Raw genomic sequence first — 15,417 nt, 5'->3', positions numbered from 1 at the left:
ATATGTAGTGTCATTTTGTCTGAGGATGAAAATGGTTTCGTGAATTACCTCACAATTCCTTTGTTGGTGTGGACAAGTACTGTAGCAGTTTGATAGAATCCATATTATTTTGAGTTCGGACTTCCATCTATTACCCCCCTTGGTCTTCAAAAGCATGCGGTGTTTCTGTGCATGACATGCTGTAGAAGAATGAACAGTATGGTACATAGCATAACAACTGTGACAAGAGTGTCTCTTGAATGGTTTCAGTACCAGTCAGTTTGATGTGTGACAGAGTTGTTATGAAGATACACTTTTGGAGCTTAGGTGGAAATCCTTGAAGGGAACAAGGCAGTGTTTAGGAAGATCAGAGAATCTTCATTTGTGTCTGCAGGATAGTTCTACGGTCTCTAACATTCATCTTGAGCAGGTACAGTAAGGACAAAATAATTGAGATTAGGGCTCATATAGGTGCGTATGGGCTATCATTTCTCTCTTGTTGTGTATGTGAGTGGGACAGGAAAGAGAATGACGATCAGTGGTGCATAGTTTACTCCACCATGTGCTGTGCAGAGACTTGCGGAATGCGTATGTAGCTGTAAAGAGGTGTGACAAAAAATATGGTTGTAATGAAAATGACAAATGGAAATAAATAATGAACACACAAATAAATGATGAAGCACTTTTTTTAAATGACATAATACTCCTGGTAGCTGTAGGTATAGTCAGGATAGCTAGCCATCATCTAGCAGATGGTTGGTGATGAGATCCAGCATCAACAGGTGTGGAGTGGATGGCAGTTGGGTCAGTTCAACCAGGGGCTCCAGCTCATAGTCTCAGATTTGACTGAAATTCAGTACACTAATTCTACCATGTGTGGAACACTCGTGTACAAAGTATTAGTTTCCTGTGCCAATTAGTTCCAGAATTATGACTTGTGAAAGAAGGTGGCGTGACCCGGAAATTGCAACCCGCATCTGGCAATCTACACTCCTGGAAATTGAAATAAGAACACCGTGAATTCATTGTCCCAGGAAGGGGAAACTTTATTGACACATTCCTGGGGTCAGATACATCACATGATCACACTGACAGAACCACAGGCACATAGACACAGGCAACAGAGCATCCACAATGTCGGCACTAGTACAGTGCATATCCACCTTTCGCAGCAATGCAGGCTGCTATTCTCCCATGGAGACGATCGTAGAGATGCTGGATGTAGTCCTGTGGAACGGCTTGCCATGCCATTTCCACCTGGCGCCTCAGTTGGACCAGCGTTCGTGCTGGACATGCAGACCGCGTGAGACGACGCTTCATCCAGTCCCAAACATGCTCAATGGGGGACAGATCCTGAGATCTTGCTGGCCAGGGTAGTTGACTTACACCTTCTAGAGCACGTTGGGTGGCACGGGATACATGCGGACGTGCATTGTCCTGTTGGAACAGCAAGTTCCCTTGCCGGTCTAGGAATGGTAGAACGATGGGTTCGATGACGGTTTGGATGTACCGTGCACTATTCAGTGTCCCCTCGACGATCACCAGTGGTGTACGGCCAGTGTAGGAGATCGCTCCCCACACCATGATGCCGGGTGTTGGCCCTGTGTGCCTCGGTCGTATGCAGTCCTGATTGTGGCGCTCACCTGCACGGCGCCAAACACGCATACGACCATCATTGGCACCAAGGCAGAAGCGACTCTCATCGCTGAAGACGACACGTCTCCATTCGTCCCTCCATTCACGCCTGTCGCGACACCACTGGAGGCGGGCTGCACGATGTTGGGGCGTGAGCGGAAGACGGCCTAACGGTGTGCGGGACCGTAGCCCAGCTTCATGGAGACGGTTGCGAATGGTCCTCGCCGATACCCCAGGAGCAACAGTGTCCCTAATTTGCTGGGAAGTGGCGGTGCGGTCCCCTACGGCACTGCGTAGGATCCTATGGTCTTGGCGTGCATCCGTGCGTCGCTGCGGTCCGGTCCCAGGTCGACGGGCACATGCACCTTCCGCCGACCACTGGCGACAACATCGATGTACTGTGGAGACCTCACGCCCCACGTGTTGAGCAATTCGGCGGTACGTCCACCCGGCCTCCCGCATGCCCACTATACGCCCTCGCTCAAAGTCCGTCAACTGCACATACGGTTCATGTCCACGCTGTCGCGGCATGCTACCAGTGTTAAAGACTGCGATGGAGCTCCGTATGCCACGGCAAACTGGCTGACACTGACAGCGGCGGTGCACAAATGCTGCACAGCTAGCGCCATTCGACGGCCAACACCGCGGTTCCTGGTGTGTCCGCTGTGCTGTGCGTGTGATCATTGCTTGTACAGCCCTCTCGCAGTGTCCGGAGCAAGTATGGTGGGTCTGACACACCGGTGTCAATGTGTTTTTTTTTCCATTTCCAGGAGTGTATCTTCAGACCCAACTTCAGGTCTTAATAACTTTGGAACTATTCCACACAGTCCTGTGAAATTTTTACAACCCAGTAACATCCATTTAGAGAACACACTCCATGAATCAAAACACCAACATATTTCTGAGGGAAGATAAAAAATTCCAAATTGTGATTTAGAAAATGTAATACGTTAAAAGGTACATATTGTAGGTGCCCTCTATGCCAAATATAATTCACTCAAAAAGGATATAATTTTTTTGTGGTAAGTGTAATGTGGCCTAAACACTCACAGAACTCATCAAGCCCATATCAGTAACTGAGTTACATGCACACAAAAATACAAAAATTTGAAAAATTATCTGAAACAAAAAAAAAAAAAATGGATTTTCGAAGTGTGGTAGCACAAAAGGTACAAGTGGTACCCAAGCCAAATTTCACACACTGCATAAGTAGACCATAATGATATATATCTCAAAATTTCAGCATGTTATTGCAAGACATTTGTGTACAATAAAAGTTGACAGAGATGTATTTGGTTACGTTTCTTTTAACACAATTTAGCAAGTAATAGTGATGATGCAGACAGCTTGTTTTAGATAAAACTGCAGCAATTGTTGGGAACCATTAGGCAGCAGAAACAATGGTAGTTTTCAGGGACAGAATGAGTCATTGTTAGGCAGGAACAACAAAGGAAACAAGCAACAATCACAGGTTACTCATGTTTTTAAGATTCTAGTTCAGACTGGTCAGTACTGTTGTGGAAAGTCAGTATGGAGGCAGAAGAGTGTACTAGTGGTGCTTTTGTTCAAACAAGTTGAAGTATTAGTAGAGCACAAGTATCTGAATGTCATAAAACAACATATGGAACAAAATGTGGCATTCGCTTTGTACTGTATGATCTCGATGAATCGGACCAAGATTTGTTGCTATGGAGATCCAGGATACACCCTGTGGGCGCAAGAAGTACAGTTCCAGGAAACTTTAGTGTTTGTTATCATCATATGAAAGTGTTTCTGGTTAAATATTCTTTCCTACGAAGATGTTGTTTTGATCCATTTCGGATTCATAAGAAGACAGTGAAATGTAGCCTCAGAGAAATTGATACAAAATCAATATTGAAAGTGAATCAGTGCATGGGACTTAACATGGAACCCAGGACAAAAGCTATGTCCCAAGTGTGTTACACTGCTAAAAAATGAAGAATATTTTGATAATTTACGTGACAGTGACGAAGAGTATCAGACACCTACAACCACAGCGGATGAGCAATTAAATACTTCAGTGACTGCTCTTGGTTTGTCTCCCATGAAGACACACAAAGTTGGGAAAAGAGACAGGCCCATATATGGTAGAAGAAAACTACAAGAAGCTCAAATGGAATTAAAATACAAAATAGCTGACACACTAATGGCGGAAGAGGAAGAACTATTTGCTCCAAAGGAACAGAAATCGTGCCAGAAATGCTCTGATTTGGACAAAATTGTGCATGATTTGAAAGAAAAATGTGCCATATCCACACGCCATAAAAAAGTAGCTATTCTTACTCTTGCACCTTCCAGCTGGTCTATTGACTACACTGCAAAGGAATTCAATGTTTCTGCCTATATGGTAAAGCAAGCTAGGAAAATAAAAGCAACCCAAGGAGTGCTTCCACAACTTCAGCATGCTCAGGATAAGCAATAGAGTTCAGAAATAAAGGTTCTAGTGTCAGAGTTTTATGTAAATAATGACTACAGCCGAATAATGCCTGGAAAAAAACTCTGTAATGGTGAAAATGGGAAATGTATGTGTACAGATGCAAAAAAAGACTGTTGCTATGCAACAATACCAAAGTAGGTTTATCATCTTTTTTCAATCTTCGGCCAAAATGGGTTGTGCCTGTAAGTGCAAGAGGCACACACAATGTTTGTGTATGTGAGACCCATCAAAATGCTAAGCTGATGTTTGCTGCTATAAAGGATTCTGGTCTGGATTACAAAGTTGCAATGAAGCTGCTAGTGTGTGACATCAGTTCCTACCAGTGCATGATACACAGGTGTGAAAAGTGTCCTGGTAAGGCAAATCTTGCAGAACACACGAATAGCAAACTGTATGGTGAACTCCTTAGGGAAGAAGAAACATAATTACAGAACAAATTTACCATCAGGGAGATATGTCCAAGATGGATTGCGGAATCAAAGTAGACCAGGAGTAAATGCGAAAATGAATTCCTCAAAAATGTTTGGACTCTTTAATAGAGAATCTAATGACTTAGTGCACAAAATTTATTACTGTGAATGAGACACTGATCCATCACCTAATGACAACAACTAACAACAGTGTGTGTGTGTGTGTGTGTGGGGGGGGGGGGGGGGTTAGTGTTCTTACACAGTAACAGTGTCCACATACATGCTCTGACTGTGGAGTTAAGAAGTACGAATTGTTTGAACATTCACTTTATCCATAAGGTTTGACACTATCTGATTTCCATTTGTTCCCGTGTGTTCAAAGTTTGCAGTTGGACAATGTTTTGAATCAAATGATGAGGCTGCAACAGCAATAGATGAGTGTTTTGATGGCCTTCCAGAATCAATTTTAAGGAGTGGGACTCAATGGAAAAATATTTTGCAGAGTCCATTGACTTAAAAGTGAGTGCATTTAAAACCTAAGGAACATGGATTTCCCTGACCAGGTCACAATATTTTATCCGTACGCTAATGTGACACTACATGCTACGAAAAGGCTATTCTGTTGTTAAAATCGTCTTTCAGATGAGTAGTTCAATACCATGCTTCATGCTAGTCTATTCTGTTCAAACCCCTTCATCAATGTATAACTATTGCAACCTCCATCCACTCCCTCCCCCCATCTCTGCACCCCCCCCCCTTCCCGCCCCCCCCACCCCCTCTCCACCTCTCCATAACCAAAATTGACTGTACCTTGATGCTTCAGGATGTGTCCTTACCAACTGATCGCTGATTGCTTCTTGCAATCAATTTGTGCCACAAATTCCCCCACCCCCCCTCCCCTCAAACCCATCTCCATTCAGTTAAGTATCTTTTCATTAGTTATTCAATATAACCTCTAAATCTTTAGCTGTTTACTGTAGAAACACATTTCAAAATCTCTTACCCCTTTTTGTCTATACTGCAGCCACATTTCACTTCCATATAAACTACATTTCAAATACTTTCCAAAACGACTTTTTATCACATAAATTAATATTGGAAGTTCTGTTCATCCAATATCTCAAGTCCTTTGCCATCTCTCACAGACTTACAATATAACTGGCACTGCCCAAAAGATTTAGTTTCTGAGCTTTACTTTAGCTTTAGTTTTCTTTACTGCTTGCTCAATGTACATGGTGGATAACATGGGTGATTTGCTGCACCCTGTTCACTCCTTTCCCGACTATGCCCCCCCCTTCTCAATTACTGCCCCACCCCCATCCCACCATTCTCCCATTTGTTCAGCCTGGTTTGTGTAAAAGTTATAGATAACCTTTTGCTCCCTCTATTTTATCCCTGCCACCTTCAGAATTTGAAAGAGAGTACTCCAGTCAACATTGTCAAAAGCTTTCTCTAAATCTACAAGTGTTGTAAATGTAGGTTTGTATTTCTTCTGTCTACCATCCAAGATAAGTCATAGAGTGAATGTTTTCCTACCTCTAAAGATCAGCTTTTACTGCCCTTCCTGTCATTGTATAAATAAATGGTTTTAATATTTGGCATCCACAACTTAGTAAACTGATGTTTCACCATATAGAGGAGATGTTGATTCGCAGACAGGCACAACAAAAAGAGTGCTAAGCAAGTAAGTGTTCTGCCAAAATGCCTTCTTCTGATTTAGACACACACACACACACACACACACACACACACACACACATTCATATTCACACTCACACAAACACAACTCACTGACGTATGCATGTCCACAGTCTCTGGCTGCCAAAGCCAGATTGTGAGCAACAGCACATAATGGGAGGAGTAATCTGGGTGGTGAGGGTAAAGAAGAGGCTGAGGCGGGGGAGGGGAGCGGGCGGGGGTAGCAGGGTTGGCAAAGCGCTGCCTGTGAGAGCATACACGGATGAGCTGGGGAGTATCTTTCATATCACGTAGACTTGTGTTTTTCTGCTACTGGTCACATTTATTTCTTTTATTTAACTTAACATACAACAATGCATCTCGAGCATATTTTGCTCATTATCAGTTGTTTATAAATACACATGTTAATTAAAGTGACAGTGTCCTAGTCTGAATTAATGTAGGACTATTTTGTTCACTGTTATGTTGCTGGAGGGGCTATTGGGGCATGTGGGGGCAGGGGGCAGGCAATGGTTGGCCATGTTGTCTTCCGCTGGTGTGGAGCTGTGTCTCATTGTTGTGATTGACACCACAGCCTGTGGGGGATGCAGATGTATCTGCATCAGTTGTTATGGTATATTAATCATCTGGTATACACTAGATATGCATGCAATTGGGGAAAAAATGGCTGTAGTTTTCCATTGCCTTCAGCCATTCTCAGTACCAACATAGCAAGGATAGTATTACAAGTACAGAGCAATTTATAATCCAAACTGTTGCCTCTGTAACTAATGAAAAGGCTGCTGCCACAAACGACTTCTTAGTGTGGCCTCTCCAGAGACACTTTTCTGATGTAGTTGCACCTATGGTACCGCCAACTGCATTGTTGAGGCAGGCAAGCCAAGCCAAGCCATGCCACCATGACAAGGAGTGTCCTGTTCTTGATTGCAGTTTCAGTTTGGTCAGAGTGTGGTCTATTGGTGAAGTTTACAGTGTAGTGCCACAAGGATGTCATTTTGATGCTGTTCGGTATGGTTGAATTCTTAGAGGTATTGAAGCGAGTCCCCCCCACCCCCCCCCCCTCTCTCTCTCTCTCTCTCTCTCTCTCTCTCTCTCTCTCTCTCTCACACACACACACACACACACACACACACACACACTGTGGCATTGAATGTGCCAGAAAGCGTCATTTTAAAACTACATTCAATGTAGACTAGTCCAATATGTATTGAGGTTAACCATTTCACAAAAGACTAGATATCTGGCATCATTGATATAACAAAGTCCCGATGCACACAAAATAGCTGTTTGCAAAGGCTACAGTTGTCTGAAGATCTGCAGAATACCTACAAACAGCCTATCATATTCTCAGAGCAGTCTGTCTATATGGCATATATCTCGTAATGTGTGTCCTGCTCACAGCAGTGTAGAATCATATCCATTTATAGTGGAATCAGCAACATTGGATACAACTAAGAATGAATGGAAAAATGTGCATTTTCCAGATTACTCCTGCCTCCATTTGCAGAATGACTCATGTTCCAAATTGTGCATTTTCCAGATTAATCCTGCCTCCATTTGCAGAGTGATTCATGGTCCACATTTATCTAAAGATAATGTGGTAGCTTGGACAATCACAGAAACATCATGGAAATATGACAGTTTGGCAGTGATGGGGATCTTTGTTTAGGGGCGCATTCTTATGCTACACTGTACTGCCTCAAAATATTCTCTGTCACTCTCAACTTCAGTTTTACCTTTGTGACAGTACACAGTTACCCTTGTGTGTAAGTGGTCTTTATTTAGTGTTAACAGCATGGTCTCAACCTGTGACTATTCACTATCTTTTACACAAAAAGACTTACACAGCTATAGATTAAATTGACCTGCTTCCTGCCTGCTCAGTGATTTACCTCAAAACATCCGTATAAATGAAAAATAATCTTACATGCTTAAAAGTGTTGTGTGTTGTATACAAATAAAATGAGACCATTCCCAATCACGCCAAGATAATAGTAATATCTGCCTCCGCCAAAATTATTTTAAATATCGTATAGCAGTGTAGTGGTAAAAAACACTTCCCTTTTGTAATTTAAAATAATGACTTAACGTAATATTTTGTTTTGTTATCGCACATAACAAGATAACAAAGATATAATGATGCACTAGTCAGAGATAATAGTGATAGAAGGAAGTTAATCATATTGCTACATTCCTCATTATGTACATATGGTAATCACATCAAAAATTCAAGTCTGACTGCATTTACTTTCTTGACTAAATTGAAACCTCTCTTTAAGCTATCAGATTCTACCTGTGAAATAGCTATTATCTCTTTTCTTTTAAGTTTTTATTAAAGGGATATTCTCATTACTTTCTTTAATAGACCATTTCAGTTTATTGTACCAGAATCACGTCACTGTATGGTCAGGGTGGAACAATGAAATAAAAACATCAGAACTTTCGTTTTGCATTGCTGTAAGGCATGTTGAAGTTTATTCTCTGTAGTTCAGTACACACACTGTACGCCAGTTCCAATGTAGCCCCAATCTTAACTTGACTTTAACAAAAAAAAAAAGAAAAAAGCCATCACCACTCCAAATTACTTGATGCTGAACAATTTTCAACCTCTTCAGATGTTGACTTCTAGCTAATTACTTCTCCCAATTATATGTTATAAGAGTGTGTGGAAACTTGATCCATCTCAAGAAACAAGTGACTAATAATGCTGTACTTCAGGTTTTAATGGTTCTTTAAAATCACTCGTGAAGTTCAGAGTGTGACTGACAAAATCTTATGTGTAAGAGATAACATTGTCTGTCAGGAACTCAAGCTATCTGGTATCTAAACAGTAGTCACTGTTACAACCATAAATATGTTGTTGAGTCTCATCACGACCTATCATGAGCACTCGAGGCAAATTCGCAAAATCCTTCCCCACAGTAAATAGAAGACAACATCTCAATAAATGTGACTCTGCACAGGCAAAACTACTTTGTACCAGTATTCAAGTCAGAGATCCTTCCAATAAAACTCTCTACATTGTACTCCATTATTAATACAGATTGAGTTGCTCCAGATTAAATGATCAGTCTTTGACCACCAAAGGCTCTCAACCTAATTTCTCTTTCTTTTGCGTGACCCTTAACCTACCATATTAGTCAAGTCAGATTAATTCCCCACTCCATAAATTAACGGAATATACTGATTGACTGAATGGCACTAATTTTTTTAGTTTGCGTATTCCCTTAATATGACCTGATAACTTCCCCATTATGTTTGTTAGTTAGTTTGTCGGGTGATTTTACATTCACATTAAACATTCATATGTGAATACAGCTATATGCTGATCATATATATTTTTAAAAAGAGTGTTGTTGCTAGTTAATAATTCACACCTATCACCTTTTACAAATGAAAGAGTCAGAAATTATTTTATGGAATACACTCCTGGAAATGGAAAAAAGAACACATTGACACCGGTGTGTCAGACCCACCATATTTGCTCCGGACACTGCGAGAGGGCTGTACAAGCAATGATCACACGCACGGCACAGCGGACACACCAGGAACCGCGGTGTTGGCCGTCGAATGGCGCTAGCTGCGCAGCATTTGTGCACCGCCACCGTCAGTGTCAGTCAGTTTGCCGTGGCATACGGAGCTCCATCGCAGTCTTTAACACTGGTAGCATGCCGCGACAGCGTGGACGTGAACTGTATGTGCAGTTGACGGACTTTGAGCGAGGGCGTATAGTGGGCATGCGGGAGGCCGGGTGGACGTACCGCCGAATTGCTCAACACGTGGGGCGTGAGGTCTCCACAGTACATCGATGTTGTCGCCAGTGGTCGGCGGAAGGTGCACGTGCCCATCGACCTGGGACCGGACCGCAGCGACGCACGGATGCACGCCAAGACCGTAGGATCCTACGCAGTGCCGTAGGGGACCGCACCGCCACTTCCCAGCAAATTAGGGACACTGTTGCTCCTGGGGTATCGGCGAGGACCATTCGCAACCGTCTCCATGAAGCTGGGCTACGGTCCCGCACACCGTTAGGCCGTCTTCCGCTCACGCCCCAACATCGTGCAGCCCGCCTCCAGTGGTGTCGCGACAGGCGTGAATGGAGGGACGAATGGAGACGTGTCGTCTTCAGCGATGAGAGTCGCTTCTGCCTTGGTGCCAATGATGGTCGTATGCGTGTTTGGCGCCGTGCAGGTGAGCGCCACAATCAGGACTGCATACGACCGAGGCACACAGGGCCAACACCCGGCATCATGGTGTGGGGAGCGATCTCCTACACTGGCCGTACACCACTGGTGATTGTCGAGGGGACACTGAATAGTGCACGGTACATCCAAACCGTCATCGAACCCATCGTTCTACCATTCCTAGACCGGCAAGGGAACTTGCTGTTCCAACAGGACAATGCACGTCCGCATGTATCCCGTGCCACCCAATGTGCTCTAGAAGGTGTAAGTCAACTACCCTGGCCAGCAAGATCTCCGGATCTGTCCCCCATTGAGCATGTTTGGGACTGGATGAAGCGTCGTCTCACGCGGTCTGCACGTCCAGCACGAACGCTGGTCCAACTGAGGCGCCAGGTGGAAATGGCATGGCAAGCCGTTCCACAGGACTACATCCAGCATCTCTACGATCGTCTCCATGGGAGAATAGCAGCCTGCATTGCTGCGAAAGGTGGATATACACTGTACTAGTGCTGACATTGTGCATGCTCCGTTGCCTGTGTCTTTGTGCCTGTGATTCTGTCAGTGTGATCATGTGATGTATCTGACCCCAGGAATGTGTCAATAAAGTTTCCCCTTCCTGGGACAATGAATTCACGGTGTTCTTATTTCAATTTCCAGGAGTGTATTAATTTTCATACAGGTTGTTCTCTTTTTTCCAAAGGTCACTTTAATTTTCATCTAGGCAACATCTATCATACCTCTAGTCATATATGCTTCTGCATCCTTACATTCTCCTCTAGCCATTCATGCTTAGCTATTTTGCACTTACTGTCGATCTCATTTGTGAGATGTTTGTATTCCCTTTTGCCTGCTTCATTTACTGCATTTTTGTATTTTCTCCTTTCATCAATTAAATGCAATATCTCTTGTTTTACCAAAGGATTTCCACTAGCCCTTGTCTTTTTACGTACTTGATCCTCTGCTGCCTTCAGTATTTCATCTTTCAAAGCTATCCATTTTTGATCTACTGTATTCTTTTCCCACATTCTTGTCAAATGTTCCCTAAGGCTCCATCTGAAACTTTCTACAAATCTTGTTTCTTTCATGCTATCCAGGTCCCATTTCTTAAATTCATACCTTTTTGCAGTTTTTTTCAGTTTTAATCTACAGTTCATAACCAATAAATTGTGGTCAGAGTCCACATCTGCCCCTGGAAATGTCTTACAGTTCAGAACCTAGTTCCTAAATCTTTGTGTAACCATTATACAATCAATCTGAAACCTTTCAGAGTCTCCAGGTTTCTTCCACGTTTATAGCCTTCTTTCCTGATTCTTAAACCAAGTGTTAGCTTTCATTAAATTACAGTCTCTGTAAAATTGTACCGGGGAGCTTCCTCCTTCATTCTTTCCCCCCAGTTTGTATTCACCTACGACTTTTCCTTCTCTTCCTTTTCCTAGTATTGAATGCCAGTCTACCTTAACTATTAAACTTTTGTCTCCCTTAACTATCTGAGTAATTTCTTTTATCTCACCATACATTCCTTCAATCTCTTTTTCATCTGCGCAGCTGACTGGCATATAAACTTGTACTACTGTGATAGGTGTGGGCGTCATGTCTGTCTTGGCTCCGATAATGCATTCACTATGCTGTTCATAATAGCTTACCAGCATACTTTTTTTTTTTTTTTTCATTATTAAACCTACTCCTGCATTAGCCCTATTTGACTTTGTATTTGCAACCCTTTATTTACTTGACCAGGAGTCCTGTTCCTCCTGCCATTGAACTTGACTAATTCCCACTATATCTAAATTTAACTTATCTGAACACCAATAAAGCATGAAAACAGGAAGGAGGTGAACTGCACTGTGAAAAAGAAGCAAAATTAAAAATAAGCGATCCAAGCTTAACATGGGCAATATCGAGAGAAACTGAACAGCCACGGCATCATGGTTGACTGGTCATGATGTGGGCCTGTAACCCAGACGAGCCATGTTCAAAACTCCCCCGTGCCATTTATTTGTATTTTTATTTTTAAAAAATTTTTTTTTATTTTTTTTTTTTTTTTTTTTTTTTACGTCATTATGAACTGTTCGTCTGGTCATTGAAATGTTTTTAGTCTTTCTGTAGCCTTGGCAGCTGTCATACTATACATGGGTTATAGAATATGTCTCATGTGGTAAGAATACGTTACCGTTGCAAGCAAATGTTATGAATTGTGAGAGCAGGCAAGTTACCACATAGATAACTCACAGAAATGGAAACAATAAATAAACGGATCTGAACTACGTTGCAACAAAGAACCTGTGTAATTGTGAAACTGTTGTGTTCATTTGTTGCAGCATATGTGACAGACTATTATGTTTTCACCATTTCCTTGGGAACGATCACATTCACATTCATACAAACACTAAATCGGGCAAGGAGGCATATCTTATCCACTTAGCATGTGTACAGATTAGGTGCATTGATAAGAGGTACCTATCATATGACACATTTCCCGTGACTAATGCCCTGTATGACACATCAGACGTGTTTTCCAGTGGAGGATTCCGTTGACTTGTTGTCTTGTCATCAAGTGTTTGCGGTTCCCATTCGAAAGCCACTTCATTTCGGCTGCTAATAGAGTAGTTGTGCAAAATCAAGTGTCATTGTAGGCCCAACGTATTCCTGCCTGTCGTGAGAGGTGACTAAAAGGAGTCTCCCACCTTTTAGCCTTACAAGTTCAGGTTCCATTTTATGGTTTGAGCTCCCACTTTCCAAATTCTACAGAAGTGCAGGCGATTTGGGTAAGGACCCCTTACGTGGTGCACCACTTATCCATAGTGCAATTAGATTAAATCTCCTGCACCTCTTCTTGTAATGGCTTTGCATCTCCACCTGAAATTCAACTATTTGGGAGAGGACACCTTCTGGGGTATGCCATCTTCTTCCATTGTGTCCTGTCCACTTGTGCCCCCATGACAATATTGGATTCCTTGGCACCCAACATCCAGCATGATAGCCAGCTCTTTGTGGTGGGGCCATCATGTACCCACTTAGTGATAGCCCCCTGACAACACAGGGACTGCAGTGCTGATGCCTGAGCTGTGAACTCCACATGTATGCCAAGAAGAAGGTGCCCATATTTTTGGGTCATCAGGACTCCCGGCAACAGCCATTGTGCCAGGTAGCCTTTGCTGTGGCTGGGTGTCACCCGTGAGGAGAGCCCCTGATCGGAGTGGGTGGCATCAAGACGGATGACCCGCAATGAAGCAGACCAAGTTATTTTTTGCTGGGGACCGATGACCCCAGCAGTCTCCAAAATTGGAAAAGTTGACTTTAATGCTGAGAGGTATGACCCCAAATTGTCCCCCTCGTCATTGGACGAATGTAGGTCTATGGACAAGAGAGAGTCTTATGTGCCAAGGTATTTAGTCTGCAGCAGAACGGATGGGGACTCAATTTTTTGTTGAAGCCTCAATTTATTGTTGAATATCTGGATGATAAGTTTGGGGAAGTGGTTGAGCTGTCAAAAATGAGAAGTGGGGCAATCCTCATACAGACAGCTTCCCCTGCCCAGTCCCATGCATTACTCACCTGTGACACCTGGGTGATATTCCTCATTTCCGTCACTCCCCATAAATGCCTCAACATGGTCCAAGGGATTATTTTCCATTGTGACCACCTCTTGCAGTCTGACAATGAGCTCTGTGTCAATTTAGAATGGTGGGGTGTTCATTTCATCCAGAATGCCTACAGGAGACCCAAAGACAATATGGTTACTACCGGTGCCTTCATCTTGGCCTTTGAGGGTGATTCAGTGCCTGAAAAGGTAAAAGTGATGGCTTACGGCTGTGATGTCAAACCTTACGTCCCTACCCCTATGCGGTGTTATAAGTGCTGGAAATTCAAGCACGTCTTCCTGCTGCAATTCCAGTGCCACATGTAGAGACTGTGGACATACACTGCATCCAAATACTCTATGTGTGCCACCTCCCACTTGTGTCAACTGTGGGGAGGACCACTCCCCCTGCTTGCCAGACTGCTCAGTACTCCAAAAGGAGTAGAAAATTATGGACTACAAGACCCTGGACTGGCCGACTTACCGAGAGGCTAAACATAAATTTGAATGATTGCACCCCATTCGGTTGACATCCACATAAGCTGCAGCGATGTTGACATCACCCTCTCATGTGCTGGTAGTTTCACACTCCCTGCTGCATACAGTGGGCCTTCCGGGCCGTTCGAGTACATTGGCCCCCTTGGTGGTGGGGCCACACTTTCTTCCGTTGCTCTCAAAGCACCTACTTTGGGACCAATACCCACCACAAATGTCCGGGACATTGGTCCACTCCCCACAGCTGGAGACACAGCAGCCTCCCCTGGCTCCTCTTGTGCGGAAGGGGTCCCTTGGGACCCTCCCTTCCAGTGTCCTTACTAATGCCACAGTGAACACTCACCAATGGCTGAAGGAGCCACAAGCTGCTGGCCGAAGGGCTTCATGATCTCCCTCCATTCGTGAAGCTACTTCGGAGGTGCCCTCCCAGCAAACCCATACAGAAAAGTAAGAGAGCAAGAAAATGAAGAAGTACCATATATAATCGAATCTAAGCCACACTATTTACTGGTTTTTTGTAATCCAAAAAGCCGCCTGCGGCTTAGAATCGAGTGCAAAGTAAGGGGAAGTTCTGAAAAATGTTGGTAGGTGCCGCCACAACTAACTTCTTCCGTCGAATATATGTAGCGCTACACAGGCATGCTTTGCAGGCACAAAGATAAATACTGGCGCCAAAACCTCTGTGTCAGTAAATAAATTTAAAAAAAGAAGAAAAAGGTGGAAGACGAGCTTTTTCTCCGCCCCGAGTTTCGACCACTGCATTTTTATACATTATACAACGAAGTAAATACAAATTCCGTATTGTTCATCTTAGAATGTAGCAGCATTTCAATGTACTACGAAAATCCGACTGGCAAGACTGTTTGGGATGTTTGTCAATATGGCCAACTCTACATTCTGAATTTTTTCCTACCTGTGAGAAGAGATGGTTGCTAATAGGAACTTTTATGAACTGTGAATCACATGCAGTATTCTCTT

The 15,417-nt window shown here is 43.3% G+C and overlaps 1 protein-coding gene across 2 annotated transcripts in view; it reads left to right on the top strand.

The window, feature by feature from the left end:
* LOC126201939 (anaphase-promoting complex subunit 1) overlaps positions 1 to 15,417 on the top strand; it is a 367,756-nt gene that overhangs the window by 256,627 nt on the left and 95,712 nt on the right. The gene's annotated exons all lie outside the window — the stretch shown is intronic.

This window comes from Schistocerca nitens, chromosome 1 (assembly GCF_023898315.1).
Source record: "Schistocerca nitens isolate TAMUIC-IGC-003100 chromosome 1, iqSchNite1.1, whole genome shotgun sequence".
NCBI classification, from domain to species: Eukaryota; Metazoa; Arthropoda; class Insecta; order Orthoptera; family Acrididae; genus Schistocerca; species Schistocerca nitens.
This window is presented reverse-complemented; position numbering and strand designations above follow the sequence as displayed.